Raw genomic sequence first — 16642 nt, forward strand, 5'->3', positions numbered from 1 at the left:
GCATATAGCCAGTGTCTAACCCAGGGTGGCGTGGAGTGCAAAAAAACCGATGGATTTAGGCCCAGATCCTTGTACTGGGGTGAATGTATGACATTGTTCTACATTCTGTCCATCAACTGTGTTTTTTGCAATTTTCACCCCGAGTGTGCTGGGTATACTCAGACGTGAGTCCCAGGCTCTCCACACCACTGGAGTCAAGCTATCCAGGCTGATGAAGGCTGATAGCCAGAAACCGGTCCTTGGATGCTTGATTCCGGTCTGGGAAAGACATGGCTTGGTAGTTCGGACTGGACTGTTTCCATGAGGCACAGGGTCAGAGCTGATTTGCATATAGCCAGTGTCTAACCCAGGGTGGTGTGGAGTGCAAAAAAACGATGGATTTAGGCCCAGATCCTTGTACTGGGGTGAATGTATGACATTGTTCTACATTCTGTCCATCAACTGTGTTTTTTGCAATTTTCACCCTGAGTGTGCTGGGTATACTCAGACTTGAGTCCAAGGCTCTCCAAACCACTGGAGTCAAGCTATCCAGGCTGGTGAAGGCTGATAGCCAGAAACCGGTCCTTGGATGCTTGATTCCGGTCTGGGAAAGACATGGCTTGGTAGTTCGGACTGGACTGTTCCCATGAGACACAGGGTCAGAGCTGATTTGCATATAGCCAGTGTCTAACCCAGGGTGGTGTGGAGTGCAAAAAACGATGGATTTTGGCCCAGATCCTTGTACTGGGGTGAATGTATGACATTGTTCTACATTCTGTCCATCAACTGTGTTTTTTGCAATTTTCACCCCGAGTGTGCTGGGTATACTCAGACGTGTGTCTCAGGCTCTCCACACCACTGGAGTCAAGCTATCCAGGCTGATGAAGGCTGATAGCCAGAAACCGGTCCTTGGATTCTTGATTCCGGTCTGGGAAAGACATGGCTTGGTAGTTCGGACTGGACTGATCCCATGAGGCACAGGGTCAGAGCTGATTTGCATATAGCCAGTGTCTAACCCAGGGTGGTGTGGAGTGCAAAAAAACGATGGATTTAGGCCCAGATCCTTGTACTGGGGTGAATGTATGACATTGTTCCACATTCTGTCCATCAACTGTGTTTTTTGCAATTTTCACCCCGAGTGTGCTGGGTATACTCCGACGTGAGTCCCAGGCTCTCCACACCACTGGAGTCAAGCTATCCAGGCTGATGAAGGCTGATAGCCAGAAACCGGTCCTTGGATGCTTGATTCCGCCCTGGGAAAGACATGGCTTGGTAGTTCGGACTGGACTGTTCCCATGAGGCACAGGGTCAGAGCTGATTTATATATAGCCAGTGTCTAACCCAGGGTGGTGTGGAGTGCAAAAAAAAACTATGGATTTAGGCCCAGATCCTTGTACTGGGGTGAATGTATGACATTGTTCTACATTCTGTCCATCAACTGTGTTTTTTGCAATTTTCACCCTGAGTGTGCTGGGTATACTCAGACGTGTGTCTCAGGCTCTCCACACCACTGGAGTCAAGCTATCCAGGCTGATGAAGGCTGATAGCCAGAAACCGGTCCTTGGATTCTTGATTCCGGTCTGGGAAAGACATGGCTTGGTAGTTCGGACTGGACTGATCCCATGAGGCACAGGGTCAGAGCTGATTTGCATATAGCCAGTGTCTAACCCAGGGTGGTGTGGAGTGCAAAAAAACGATGGATTTAGGCCCAGATCCTTGTACTGGGGTGAATGTATGACATTGTTCCACATTCTGTCCATCAACTGTGTTTTTTGCAATTTTCACCCCGAGTGTGCTGGGTATACTCCGACGTGAGTCCCAGGCTCTCCACACCACTGGAGTCAAGCTATCCAGGCTGATGAAGGCTGATAGCCAGAAACCGGTCCTTGGATGCTTGATTCCGCCCTGGGAAAGACATGGCTTGGTAGTTCGGACTGGACTGTTCCCATGAGGCACAGGGTCAGAGCTGATTTATATATAGCCAGTGTCTAACCCAGGGTGGTGTGGAGTGCAAAAAAACGATGGATTTAGGCCCAGATCCTTGTACTGGGGTGAATGTATGACATTGTTCTACATTCTGTCCATCAACTGTGTTTTTTGCAATTTTCACCCCGAGTGTGCTGGGTATACTCAGACGTGAGTCCCAGGCTCTCCACACCACTGGAGTCAAGCTATCCAGGCTGATGAAGGCTGATAGCCAGAAACCGGTCCTTGGATGCTTGATTCCGGTCTGGGAAAGACATGGCTTGGTAGTTCGGACTGGACTGTTCCCATGAGGCACAGGGTCAGAGCTGATTTGCATATAGCCAGTGTCTAACCCAGGGTGGTGTGGAGTGCAAAAAAAAACTATGGATTTAGGTCCAGATCCTTGTACTGGGGTGAATGTATGACATTGTTGTACATTCTGTCCATCAACTGTGTTTTTTGCAATTTTCACCCCGAGTGTGCTGGGTATACTCAGACGTGTGTCTCAGGCTCTCCACACCACTGGAGTCAAGCTATCCAGGCTGATGAAGGCTGATAGCCAGAAACCGGTCCTTGGATTCTTGATTCCGGTCTGGGAAAGACATGGCTTGGCAGTTCGGACTGGACTGTCTACCTAGCACTCTGGGAACCCTGAAATCACTCGTGGTAATAACGCTGTCACTGGAAGACATTGCAGCAGCTCTGGCGCGATTAAGGCGCTAGCGCTCGAAAATCTTTTTATGCTCATTTTTAAATTGTAGTGATATTTACTTTACTTACCGACTGTAGTGATTGTATCTTTGCTACCCGCCCTGGTCCATCGCGGCTTGTGCCGTTTGTGTGGAGGGTGAGGCGAGCCGCCATCTTAGGTGGGGCTGGACCGGATCTAGCGGTCTAGTCCTCCCGGGAGGCAGGCTTTATAACCAATGTGTATACAGGAGCGCAGCGGACGAGCGCAGCGGGCGCGACGAATGCGCGCCGAAGTCGCGCATAAGTCAAGCCCGTCTGCGCCCGTCCGCGACAGACCGGGGCTCGGGGCCACAACCCCTGGTCAAATACAGAAATACTCCTCCTCTGAGTTATTGTTACTCAGACCCTCTATTAGTGCGGGACTCGCCCTTCCTGCTCATGTTCTAAAACGTGCTGCCACCTATGGTATTTTGAGACCAGAGTTTACTATCGCTAAAACTCTAAGGCCAAGCGCTCTAAATTGTTCTCCATCCTCTCCCAACCTAAATACCAATCTTAAATGCTCATATCTTAATACCAGGTCCATGGTTAAGCACCATTTGGACATCTTTCTTTATCTTCAAACTGAGCAGCCTGATATTTTATTTCTTACGGAGACTTGGCTGAATGCAGACTCCCTACCCGACATACTGGCAGCGGTTCCTTCCGACTACTACATCTTACATGTGGATAGACCCGCTGACAAAAGGGGCGGGGGGGGTCGCTGTGATTATTCGCAAGTCCCATAAAGTCTCCCTTTTACCGTCCTTGGACCTCATATGTTCAGATAATCTGATTATCAAAATGGATAACAATAGCGGCACTCTACTTATGATTCTCATATATCGCCCCCCTCAAAATATGCCCAGTTTTGCGGCAGCCTTAGCAGAACAGCTTGCTCCCTTAATAATTTCATACAAAAAAATTGTGCTGCTAGGCGATCTTAATCTTTGGCTGGATTCGGCTGAGTTAGGTACTCAGGCAGCTGCACTGAAAGATGTCCTCCTAGACATGAACCTCATTCAACAGATTCACCTCCCTACTCATGTAAAAGGGCATAGCCTTGACCAAATTTGGTCTCAGAACATTCCTCTGACTATTAACTCCATCATGCCTTGTATCTGGTCTGATCATTTCATGATCAAATTCACCTTGACCTTCGAAAATAGTAGGAAGCCCCCGATTCAGATAGGAGGCAAAACTAGAATCTGGAAGAATGTTGATATTTCTGCTTTCATTGGTACATTAGCATCTTCCTGTCCTCTTTTAGATCAGGATACTGAAGAAATGGAAGCAGCATTTTCTAGGTGGCTACTTCAGGCAGCTGACGCTTATGCTCCTTGCACCAACTTTTCCCGCTCTCGCCCCAATGACGCTCGTAGGTGGTTTACACCTCTTTTGAAAAATCTTAAACTTGAAGTCCGTCAAATGGAGCGCAAGTGGCGAACAGCCTACCTAGAAGCAGATAGAGTTAACTATTGTAAGACACGTAAGGACTACCAAAAACTCATTCAGGAACATAAAACTGATTACTTCTCTAAAAAGATCCTTAATGCCCATAACAAATCCAAAGAGTTGTTTAACATCGTTGAGAATTTGAGTGCTAGCTATAGAACGTCTCTCCCGGTAGCTCCTACTCAGGAGCTTTGCCATTCCCTAAATTAATTTTTTTCTGATAAAATTAGCATTATCAAACAAAGCATCCCCATCACTCAATCTCCGCTCTTACTGACTGACACTTTTCACAATACTGCGACCCTAAGTTCGCTCCCCCCTGTTGACAGCACTATGCTACTCAAACTCTTTGCCAAAGTTAAATCAGGTTCCCCTGATGACATCTGCCCCCCTTTTATCTTGAAAGAAGTGGGAACCAGTATTCCTGAGGGTATACTTTCTTTATTGAATGGTACGCTCACTCAGGGTAAAGTCCCCGAAAACTTTAAAAAAGCCCTTCTCATTCCCTTGATAAAAAAAGTAGGAGCTAACCCGCAGGACCTGCAAAATTATAGGCCCATATCCCTGCTGCCCTACTGTGCCAAACTTTTGGAGGCTCATGTCTGTAACAGCATCTCCAAATTTTTGGAAGAATCAGAGTATTTTGCACCGAATCAGGCTGGTTTCCGCCCATGTCACTCTACCGAGGCGGTTATTCTCTCGGTGCAGAACACTCTGAGACGGAATGCGGATGAGGGAATACATCAGGCTCTGGTGCTACTGGACCTCTCGGCTGCATTCGACACGGTCGACTATAACATCTTGGTCGACCGTGTCGAGCAGGCAGGTCTCAGGGGCCTGGCACTGAGCTGGATTCGCTCATTTATCACTGGGCGTACTCAGGCTGTCAGACTGGGACCTTTCACTGCCCCCACCATACCTTCTACCTGTGGAATCCCGCAGGGCTCTTCGTTATCTCCCCTGCTTTTTAATTTATATCTACGTCCCCTTCTGCACTCCCTTAGGAGGGCCAAAGTGACAATTTTCAACTATGCAGATGATTTGCAGCTCATCTTTCCTTTAAACACCAAGGACGCTGTGGTTGAATTTCAAAATACTATGTCCCACATTTTAAACTGGATGAACTGCAGTCACCTGAAACTTAACCCTGGCAAGACCGAATTGGTCTTGCCGGGGCAGAGTGCTCTTAGTTGGAACCTCAGCTTTTGGCCTTCCAGTATGGGAGCCCCTCCATCCAAGTCCTCCTCGGTCAAGAGTCTGGGAATATACATCAGCGAGGACATTTCTCTCAAAAAACAAGTAGGAGCAGTTGTTTCAGCTAGTTTTTTCCAGCTGAAGAAAATCAAGAAAATCGCCAGCTTCTTTTCCCCAGCTGCCCTCACTCAGATTGTCATCTCCCTGGTTCTGTCCAGACTAGATTTTTCCAACAGTCTTTATTTTGGCATTCAAGCTGGAGAGCTAAAACGCCTTCAGCTGGTTCAGAATCAGGCTGCTAGACTCCTCCTGAACCTCTCTAAGAGGCAGTCTGTTAGATCTGGCCTGAAACAGCTACACTGGCTGCCCGTGGAGCAGCGTGTGGCTTTTAAAACAGGGTGTATTTTATTCAAATCTCTGCACGACTCTGGCCCCCTTTTCATTAGAGACATGTTTAAGAAATACACTCCTTCCCGCAACCTCCGGTCTATCCACAAATCCCTTCTGACTGTCCCACCTTATAAGAGGAAACGTCTTGGAGGCAGCTGTTTTGACCATCTTGCAGCTGGTTTTTGAAACTCCCTTCCCCTTCATCTGAAACTGAATGATAACATCCTCAGTTTTAGACACTCCCTGAAAACCTGGCTTTTCACTCAGGCGCATTGCTGAGCTGCTCCCCTCTTCTGTGACTTTTGCGTTCATTCCTTTCTACAGCGCCATGTAGCCCCCGGGCGTACGAGCGCTTACAAATACCTACTAACTGTTCCCATGAGGCACAGGGTCAGAGCTGATTTGCATATAGCCAGTGTCTAACCCAGGGTGGTGTGGAGTGCAAAAAAACGATGGATTTAGGCCCAGATCCTTGTACTGGGGTGAATGTATGACATTGTTCTACATTCTGTCCATCAACTGTGTTTTTTGCAATTTTCACCCCGAGTGTGCTGGGTATACTCAGACGTGAGTCCCAGGCTCTCCACACCACTGGAGTCAAGCTATCCAGGCTGATGAAGGCTGATAGCCAGAAACCGGTCCTTGGATGCTTGATTCCGGCCTGGGAAAGACATGGCTTGGTAGTTCGGACTGGACTGTTCCCATGAGGCACAGGGTCAGAGCTGATTTGCATATAGCCAGTGTCTAACCCAGGGTGGTGTGGAGTGCAAAAAAACGATGGATTTAGGCCCAGATCCTTGTACTGGGGTGAATGTATGACATTGTTCTACATTCTGTCCATCAACTGTGTTTTTTGCAATTTTCACCCCGAGTGTGCTGGGTATACTCTGACGTGAGTCCCAGGCTCTCCACACCACTGGAGTCAAGCTATCCAGGCTGGTGAAGGTTGATAGCCAGAAACCGGTCCTTGGATGCTTGATTCCGGTCTGGGAAAGACATGGCTTGGTAGTTCGGACTGGACTGTTTCCATGAGGCACAGGGTCAGAGCTGATTTGCATATAGCCAGTGTCTAACCCAGGGTGGCGTGGAGTGCAAAAAAAACGATGGATTTAGGCCCAGATCCTTGTACTGGGGTGAATGTATGACATTGTTCTACATTCTGTCCATCAACTGTGTTTTTTGCAATTTTCACCCCGAGTGTGCTGGGTATACTCAGACGTGAGTCCCAGGCTCTCCACACCACTGGAGTCAAGCTATCCAGGCTGATGAAGGCTGATAGCCAGAAACCGGTCCTTGGATGCTTGATTCCGGTCTGGGAAAGACATGGCTTGGTAGTTCGGACTGGACTGTTTCCATGAGGCACAGGGTCAGAGCTGATTTGCATATAGCCAGTGTCTAACCCAGGGTGGTGTGGAGTGCAAAAAAACGATGGATTTAGGCCCAGATCCTTGTACTGGGGTGAATGTATGACATTGTTCTACATTCTGTCCATCAACTGTGTTTTTTGCAATTTTCACCCTGAGTGTGCTGGGTATACTCAGACTTGAGTCCAAGGCTCTCCAAACCACTGGAGTCAAGCTATCCAGGCTGGTGAAGGCTGATAGCCAGAAACCGGTCCTTGGATGCTTGATTCCGGTCTGGGAAAGACATGGCTTGGTAGTTCGGACTGGACTGTTCCCATGAGGCACAGGGTCAGAGCTGATTTGCATATAGCCAGTGTCTAACCCAGGGTGGTGTGGAGTGCAAAAAACGATGGATTTTGGCCCAGATCCTTGTACTGGGGTGAATGTATGACATTGTTCTACATTCTGTCCATCAACTGTGTTTTTTGCAATTTTCACCCCGAGTGTGCTGGGTATACTCAGACGTGAGTCCCAGGCTCTCCACACCACTGGAGTCAAGCTATCCAGGCTGATGAAGGCAGATAGCCAGAAACCGGTCCTTGGATGCTTGATTCCGGTCTGGGAAAGACATGGCTTGGTAGTTCGGACTGGACTGTTCCCATGAGGCACAGGGTCAGAGCTGATTTGCATATAGCCAGTGTCTCTCCCAGGGTGGTGTGGAGTGCAAAAAAAACGATGGATTTAGGCCCAGATCCTTGTACTGTGGTGAATGTATGACATTGTTCTACATTCTGTCCATCAACTGTGTTTTTTGCAATTTTCACCCCGAGTGTGCTGGGTATACTCAGACGTGAGTCCCAGGCTCTCCACACCACTTGAGTCAAGCTATCCAGGCTGATGAAGGCTGATAGCCAGAAACCGGTCCTTGGATGCTTGATTCCGGTCTGGGAAAGACATGGGTTGGTAGTTCGGACTGGACTGTTCCCATGAGGCACAGGGTCAGAGCTGATTTGCATATAGCCAGTGTCTAACCCAGGGTGGTGTGGAGTGCAAAAAAACGATGGATTTAGGCCCAGATCCTTGTACTGGGGTGAATGTATGACATTGTTCTATATTCTGTCCATCAACTGTGTTTTTTTGCGTGTTAAATAAGTATTCACAACACGGCGGTACTATGCGATAGTCTCCAGATAACGCGTCAAATTACCGTGTTAAATTCAACGCATTGCCGCAAAAATGCAAAACATGAATGCAAGAAAACTTGCATGAGGCCAATAGCAATATAAAAAGCAGCTGAAACCAGCAGCAGGCCTGCAAATCCCGCATGTCAGGCGGGAACATGCACTATAAAAGCTACAAAAACAACACACCAGAAACAATCCAAAGTGCGTAGCAACATGGATGCACCCTGACCGAGCGCAGAGGCCAACGCGAACCCCACCAGCCCCACAGACCACCAGCACGGAACAACGATGTCAGGGAAGGCCAAGGAGAAGAGGGAGAGGAAGACTGGGTGCAGTGCGCAGGAAAACCAGATCAGCGTCATGGAGGTAACAGAACACTACCATCAACTGAGCCACAATTAGACCACTGTGAATACAGTCGAAGTGTCGAGGAAGCCAATGGAGGAGGCCAAGAGGCACTGGCATGATGTTAAAATCTAAACCAGGCACAAAGCCGCTGCCAACAGGAAGGCAGCAAAGGCGACAGGAGGTGGGAGTCCTGCGCCACACGAGGAGCTGAAGGAAATGGAGGCCACAGTCATCAGTGTGGAGCGGTGCAAGGAGTCGATGGTCCGGACACAGCTCGGGAGGACCTGACACAACATCAACAGTGTGAGTAACGACCAGAGACTGGGGGGGACAGGGGAAGATGGGCACAATGGCACACATGCACAATAATGTATAGCAGAAAGCACACTCACAATGACCCTGGATCATGTCCCTGATCCACACGGCACACTGCAGCGCACACACATAGCAAGAACAGCACATCCACATTGACGGCAATGTGGTACAATGCGCCACGCCGACACCGCAGAACAGAGGAGACAACTGGCTCTGCACACACACAGATACAGGCCTACTACATCTGCCAGAGCTGGAAACTGTGAAATGGATTGTACATGTACAACCTCACATCCGTCATGTAGTCCAAATGTCCACTGTCCCGCATCTAAATGCAGGGTCTCCAAAACAGTCACAATGTACATTGCCATACAGACTGCATGTAAACAAGAACAATGCACCAACATACATGTCAGCACAATGTCAACGTGCATCTCCCCTTTGCAGAGGGACACACAACACCTCCAGCAGAGCAGAGAAGACCACTTATCAGTGATGCCGGGGAGTACCACCACACCGACACCCTACAACAGCCCATGGACATTCCACGCAACCCACCACCAGGACCAGGGCAGCCAAGCTACATAGAGGAGAACACAGCCCCTGCAACAGACCACAGAGCAGGAAGCACCCGCAAGCACGGCTGGCTCCCAACACTTCACCGACCCACACATGGCATCCAAATGCCAGGTGTCAGAACGCCAAAAGGAGGTGGCCGAACAGCAAGACCACAGGGACACAAGCAGATAGTATGTGGAACTGGCTATGGGCACGTGCGCCCGGCCCCTTTATTGGCAGGGCCAAATGTACAGTGATGCCTGTGCTGGATGTGTGTGGGGTGAGTGTGAGCCAGCCCGCACGAAGTCCTTGGAGCAGGCAACAACTTGAACAGTGCACACCATTGAAACGGAAACAGAAAACACCAGTATCAATCAATCAATCAATCATAATACTTGTATAGCGCGCTACTCACCCGGGAGGGTCTCAAGGCGCTTGGGGGAAGGGGTCTGCTACTGTTCGAACAGCCAGGTCTTGAGTTGTCTCCTGAAGGCGAGATGGTCCTGGGTCAGTCGAAGGTGGACGGGGCAGGAGTTCCATGTCTTAGCCGCCAGGTAGGAGAAGGATCTTCCTCCGGTGGTGGCTCTTCGGATGCGTGGAACGGCGGCGAGGGCGTGGCTGGTCGATCGTAGCTGGCGGGTGGGTGTGTAGAAGGTCAGGCGATCGTTGAGGTACTTGGGGCCCAGGTCGTGGAGAGACTTGTGTGCATGGGTGAGGAGCCTGAACGTGATCCTCTTGTTGATGGGGAGCCAGTGCAGGTCCCTCAGGTGGCTAGAGATGCGGCAGCGCGGGGATGTCCAGGATGAGTCGGGCGGATAGGTTCTGGATGCATTGGAGTCTTCTCTGTAGCTTGGCTGTGGTTCCGGCGTAGAGGGTGTTTCCGTAGTCCAGTCAGCTGGTGACGAGTGCCTGGGTGACCGTCTTCCTGGTTTCGGTCGGGATCCATCGGAAGGTTTTGCGGAGCATGCGTAGGGTGTGGAAGCAAGATGATGAGACGGGGTTGACTTGTCTGGTCATCCAGAGGGAGGAGTCCAGGATGAAGCCCAGGTTGCGTGCGTGGTCTGTTGGTTTGGGAGCGGTGCCCAGGGCAGGGGGCCACCAGGAGTCGTCTCAGGCGGAGGGTGATGGTCCCAGGATGAGGACTTCCGTCTTGTCTGAGTTCAGTTTCAGGCGGCTGATCTTCATCCATTCGGCATAACAGAGTTAACTCCTGAGCAACATAGGGGGAGTCGGAGCAAGTACAGAGGTCACCCAACATTCAAACATAGGTGTCCGTGAGTGGCAGTGCACTGAGTTTGGGGCACTAGAGCTGAGCGCGCTCATGTGAAGAAAATGTCTAGGATTGTGTCCCTTCGGGATATTCCTGATGCAGATGCAGTGGGGTGTGTTAGACCTGCATCATCTTCCTCATCAAGTCCCAGGTCTCCCACACTGCCTGAGGAGACATTGCTGCACAACCTCTCCACAGCAAAAAACTCAATCAGTAACAGTCCATGGATTGCAGTGCACTGCGTCAGTGGCACCTGGATTGCTGAGCAGGGTATCAGGCAGATGATGGCATCCACGACAGGTGTGAGCAACTCCGTCAGTCTGCCAGTACCACTGTTTCGACTCTGGCAGATGGAGGTTGGAGGTGGTCCTGGCGATGGTGGCTTGTGCCTCCTGCCTCCTGGGGTGATGCCAGTCAGGACGGTCAGGACTAGATTGGATGTGTGAACCCTGGTGGACGGTAGTTAAGGCCGGAGGCAGCAGACAGCGCAGGGCCACAGACACATGGCGTTTATGACCCCAAGGCCATTGTCTCAGAGGCCATAAAATATTGAATCAAACAGGGTCCCTGACTTGAGCTGCACAGAGTTAGTGGCCCTGGATGCACAGCGGCCCGCACAGGCACATTGCCAGCAGATGGTGACTTGCGGTCCACCGAGGTAGGACCACGCAGACTGAGGAGGTCCTCAACGATGTCCAAGGGGACTGTGGTGGAGTGTCACGGGGACAGTGGAAGGAGTCTCTCAGGGCATGATGTAGAGGGCAGTAGCCGTCCGGAAGCAGCAAATGGAGGCGTGGAATGCTACAGCCTCGTTGCCACCACCAGTTCGGTATCAGCTACATGACGATGAAAACTACTCCCTAGTCCATAGACTCAGATGCCACCAAAGTTCGACCAGAGAGTGTCCATGAATGTGGGGGAATAGACTTAGTGGCACCGGGGCTGAGAGGATATGCAGTCTGCGATGATGCCGGTACACTGATATCAACTCTGCCATTGCTAAATCAAGACGCTGTGACCTACTGGACTACAGTCTAGGCCAGAGGCAGCGGTCAGCAGTGGCCCACAGCCATGTGTTGTATGCTTGCGATGCACAGAGTTAGTGACACCAGGGTAGTTGTCTGTAGTGTTCGATCACCTCCGTAACAATGATCCTTTTCCCTCCCAACTGCAATGCGTCACCCTCTTACGCCTCTCCTTGTGTGCAATGATATGTACTCTACCATTGAAAAATCGATGCTCAGTTCAATTGTGTGTCCTACTCGAGCGCAGGGTAGGCCGATGGCAGTAGTCTGCGTGGAACAAAATGCATGTGCAGTTGGAATGCTATATGCAGACTTGGTGTCACCACATCAAAGGGAGTATAGTGACATAAACCAGCTATCATTAATGTTCTCTGCCATGGTGTAATCAAGACTCAGTTCCAAATTTGTGACCTACTTGTCCGCTGTGTCTGCCGGTAGAGAACGTCAACGAGAAAGGAGTAGTGCTGGCCTGTGTTGCGTAGGCCGGAATGGTCTGAGGAGGCTGCCAAAGTCGTGGGCCTCAGCCTTGGAGCTTGCTCCGGCACGTGGTGGGCCCTCTTCAACACACGCCAGTGTCAGCAGGTAGGCATTGAGGCCTGGGTGTGCAGGGGCGGGCAGGACTGGTTCGGGGACCAGCGTCCCGGGGTGCAGCAGGCGTACAGGATCGTAGGCAACACCGCTCACGGTGACGGCGACGGCCTCATGGTGGGGTGCGAGGCGCCGCCCTTGCAGAGACGCTGGGCATTCTGGAAGAGGACCACACCCAGAGTAACGTGCCTTTTATTCACAGCCCAACGCTGGCCTGGCATACGCCGGGCCAGCCCACTCCGCTCAAGCTACATTTCCACGTTCTTCCCCACTGGCTGGGGTGACATGGGTGCGTCCACTGTCCACTACACTCCAAACACCAGCGGTGTGTATTTATATGGATATGTGTGTAGTCTGCATACTCTAGTCTGGCCTTCACATCCACGCCACACTTGGCATTGTGCACATTCTTATTCATCGGTCACATGCCTAGTTCCCACCTCTTCCCACATTCTGCTATTGTGTGGCTGAGGTACCATGCCGTTGATGGCTGATGTACATGGCTGGCCCAGGTTGCCACAGTAAGTTGTGCTGTCGTGTCTGGTGGGTGTACATGTTGTTCGGCATGTTGTATGTGAGCTTGTGACGTGTGCATTTCCAGTGTTATGAGTTGCATGATTTTGGAGTTGTGGTGTGTTCATTTGGTATTTGCCGACGAGCAGTGCATTTCCGTGGGTGCCATCCTGGTAGCGCAGGTTGATGATGGACTGTAGGAAGGTGTAGGGATCATGCACACTGCCTTGGTGGTTGGCGACGACGTTGGTGGAGATTCCCCTGTGGTCCAATATTGCCTGGACATTGGTGGGATACGTGCGCTTTCTGTTGCGCCTATTGTGTGAAGTGTTGCCAGGGGGCACAAGTAGGACATGTGTCCAGTCAATTGCCCCCTGACACGTGCGGGAAGCCAGCTGTGGCGTAGACGCCTTGCTTGGTCTCCAGCTGTTCCTGCTCAGTGTGGGGGAGTATAGATAATGGGGTACCAAGCTGATGGTGTCATCCATGACCGTTGTGAGGGTCTTGGATTGGGCTGGCTCTGTGACTCCTCCGTCTCATGCGGTTGTTGGTTGGAGCGTACCAGAGGCCGACACTTGCAGCATGGCCAGCAGCTTTGTCTGAGGTGGGATGTTGGTTGTACACTGTGTTGGTACCGTCACCCTGTGGACAATGGTGGTCAGGATGCGGAGGATGGTTGTCCCTTTGAGCATGTAGTGGGCAATGACATGGTGCATTTTCTGAGGGTCGCTGTCTTTCTCTGCGCTGCCTCAGTGTTGGTCCGTGGGGGCCCTTGTTGTGGTGGCGGTGGGTGTTGTGGCCCTGTTGGGGCTCATCACTGTATGATTGTTTACTCCATGGCATCTGTTGCCCTTCAGGTGTGGCTCTGGACTGGGCTCCCTTTTGTGGTACAGGCTGTCATCCATCTTTACACCAGGTCAGAGCAGGTGTTAATTTCCTGCTGCTAATGCGCCTTATTGCGTGTTTTGAAATCTTAACGCCTATCTGGCTGGTCATTGAGAATGTTGCGGAGTGGTGTTGTCGCAGCTTTTTGCACGGGAATGCCTTCCTCTGCATCTCATGAGCGATAGTTGCAGGGGTCAACTGTGGCGATGTTTTTTGCGGCTGCTATTGCAGGTAAACTGCTAATATGGGCAGTTAACGCCAGCTTGTGAATGGGGCGATAAATTTATCGCCACTTTGGCTGCAATAAAGTGCCGTTAACTCGGCGATAGGTCCTTGAGAATATGACCCAAAGTGTTGCATGAATAGGGGCGATATTTACCAGCACAGGTTAAGTCATGCAGGGTGACTTTACCTGTTCTTGTAAATATCACTTAGCAGGCTGCGCCACCAGTGCGTCACGCAACGTGATGCACTGGCGGCGCAAGGGCTTGTAAATCTGCCCCACTGTATATAAAATTGCGGACTAGTTCACGCTGTTCTCATCTCTGCGAGCACTCAAGTTAACAACTATATAACATTACCCCCATTTGCTGTATAGTTATAGTGAAACTGGTCTTTGTGTCATGAGAAGCTAAAGTTTATCTTGCACCGTCGAAATTATGTAGAATTTGATACATAAATCCAACAAAAACTCAAGCGAAACGCAGAGCTTCAGGGAAGTGCAGCCATTTTGTTCTGCACCAAAACCACACACCCATATTGATTACGATGAGGATCACCTCATAGGGTTTTAACTCTTAAAAAAATCCTTAGTAATGGGATGCTTTAAAAGGGATGGGTGACACAAATTATGCTTGTGTTGTGTTACTGGCATTTCATGTAGATCATAAGGTTTTAAGTTACTGACTTTAGTGATAGGCACATTTTAATAAAATTAAAAAAGTATTTTGCTTGTTTTACTTTAGTGTATAAGAGCATCTAAAGAGTGGTTAAGAAATATAAATGAACAAGAGAAGCTGCATATCAGACAGACTAAAAAAAATAAAGAGCTGCAAGTGCTGGTCACTGGAATCAAGTACATCCACCTTAAAAAAGTTCCCTTCCCTGCATGGGCTGGTGGCCCAATGTGTGAATAACGTTTAGGTCTGACTTGTTTACATGAGTTTGCTTTGGGAGGGTAACATCAAAAGAGAGTGCCTAATTACTAATATCTTTGCAGCTATGATGCAAGCTGCCTCGCTCATGCAGCAACAAACATTGGGAGCCTGCATCCATCCCATCATCATCATCCCCTTACCCTGACCTTTGCTTAGAAACCTCTACTCTATGGTTGTAAAAGATGACATTATTGGTACAGATTTAGAAGGCGGTGCAGAAACCCTAACCTATCGGAAGACTTTTCTGCCCATAAGCACTGCTATAGCTCTGGTATCGAAGTCGACACTGAAATGTGGTTTTGTGACACAGTGAGAAGGTGAACGCAGCGACCATCTAGAAACGGGAATGTGGATCATAATAATGAAGAACTGGCAACATTGCTATTATGATCAGTTGCTATGTACATCTGCAGGTAATATTCCAGTTATTACTCGGGCATACGAAAAATAGTAATACTCTTCCTTCATTCACCATAATTTCACTAGTTCCCCGCATTGATGTCTTTGTCCTAAAGAGAACTCGACATTTCATGTTAAAAACACCATCGACACCAAAGCATACTAATAATCACTGGCTTAAAATAATTTTCCGTTTTCATTTATTCGCATATGTATGCATTTATAAACACATATTGAAAGTCGTTCAAAGAACATAACATTGCCACCTGTTCACTTCTATTTGTTTTTCCACCTTAAGTCACAGTGCATATTTGTTGATTTGTCTGCTGCAATGGCCCAGTGGAAGGCTACAGCCAAAATCCACAGGCTTTTAATGTTGTGATGCACTTGGTGTAATTTTGTGAAATAAAGGAACCGGATTAAGCAATAGCTGTGATGTGCCACGTTCTTTTTATGAGCCAAATCGATTAACTGTAAAGGAAGAAGCTGGCCTGGCTTAAAGAAAACAAACAGACTTACCACGGCATATGAGTGCTTTCATAAACACACATTGAAAGTCGTTGCCTGTACATAAAATTGCCACCTGTTCACTTCTATTTGTTTTTCCACCCTGAGACACAGTGCATATTTGTTGATTTGTCTGTTTATTGCACCGTGTATGTGACATCTGCACATTTTCTATGTGGTCTACAAATTACTACACTATACAACTGTACAAACTGTGGGAGGGTGCACAGCTTCCTGCCCTTGACAATGTCAGTGTTGCTGCTTCTTGGAGTACACACTGCCCTGGTAGTGGGTCTTTATCAGTGTCTGTAGTGGAGGAATCACACGATAATTATAGTTAAGGTACTTTGGGGCATATTACCAAGCAATACCAGATGGTAATACCAGATGAACCTTGGTATTACCAAGGTTTATCGCAAATGCGATAAATATCGGCCGCAATGCATGAATATCGCTGAAAAGTCAGCGATATTCATGCATTACCGAGCTAATGCTCTTAGCCATGTTATCCACCTCCCATTGGATAACATGGCTAAGAACTGCTCAGGGGCAGGTGTTAGCTTTTGGAGATATTCGCGCTTAGCGCGAATATCTCCAAAAGTTGGTAATAGGAGATAGCGATGTTAGCGACTGTTTCTAGTCACTAACATCTTGGCACGCCCACTTTGCATGTCATTAGTGATAAATATCACTGACATGCAAAGCGGGGCCCAAGATGGTCGCTATCTCCTACTAGCTGTCGCTAACTGGTGTTAGCGACAGCTAGGTAATAGGGAGATAATTTTATCTCCACTTTCTTGGCTTTTAAAGCCAAAAAAGCGGAGATAAACCCCCTGTA

The sequence above is a fragment of the Lissotriton vulgaris genome, chromosome 8 (genome assembly GCF_964263255.1).
Source record: "Lissotriton vulgaris chromosome 8, aLisVul1.2, whole genome shotgun sequence".
NCBI classification, from domain to species: domain Eukaryota; kingdom Metazoa; phylum Chordata; class Amphibia; order Caudata; family Salamandridae; genus Lissotriton; species Lissotriton vulgaris.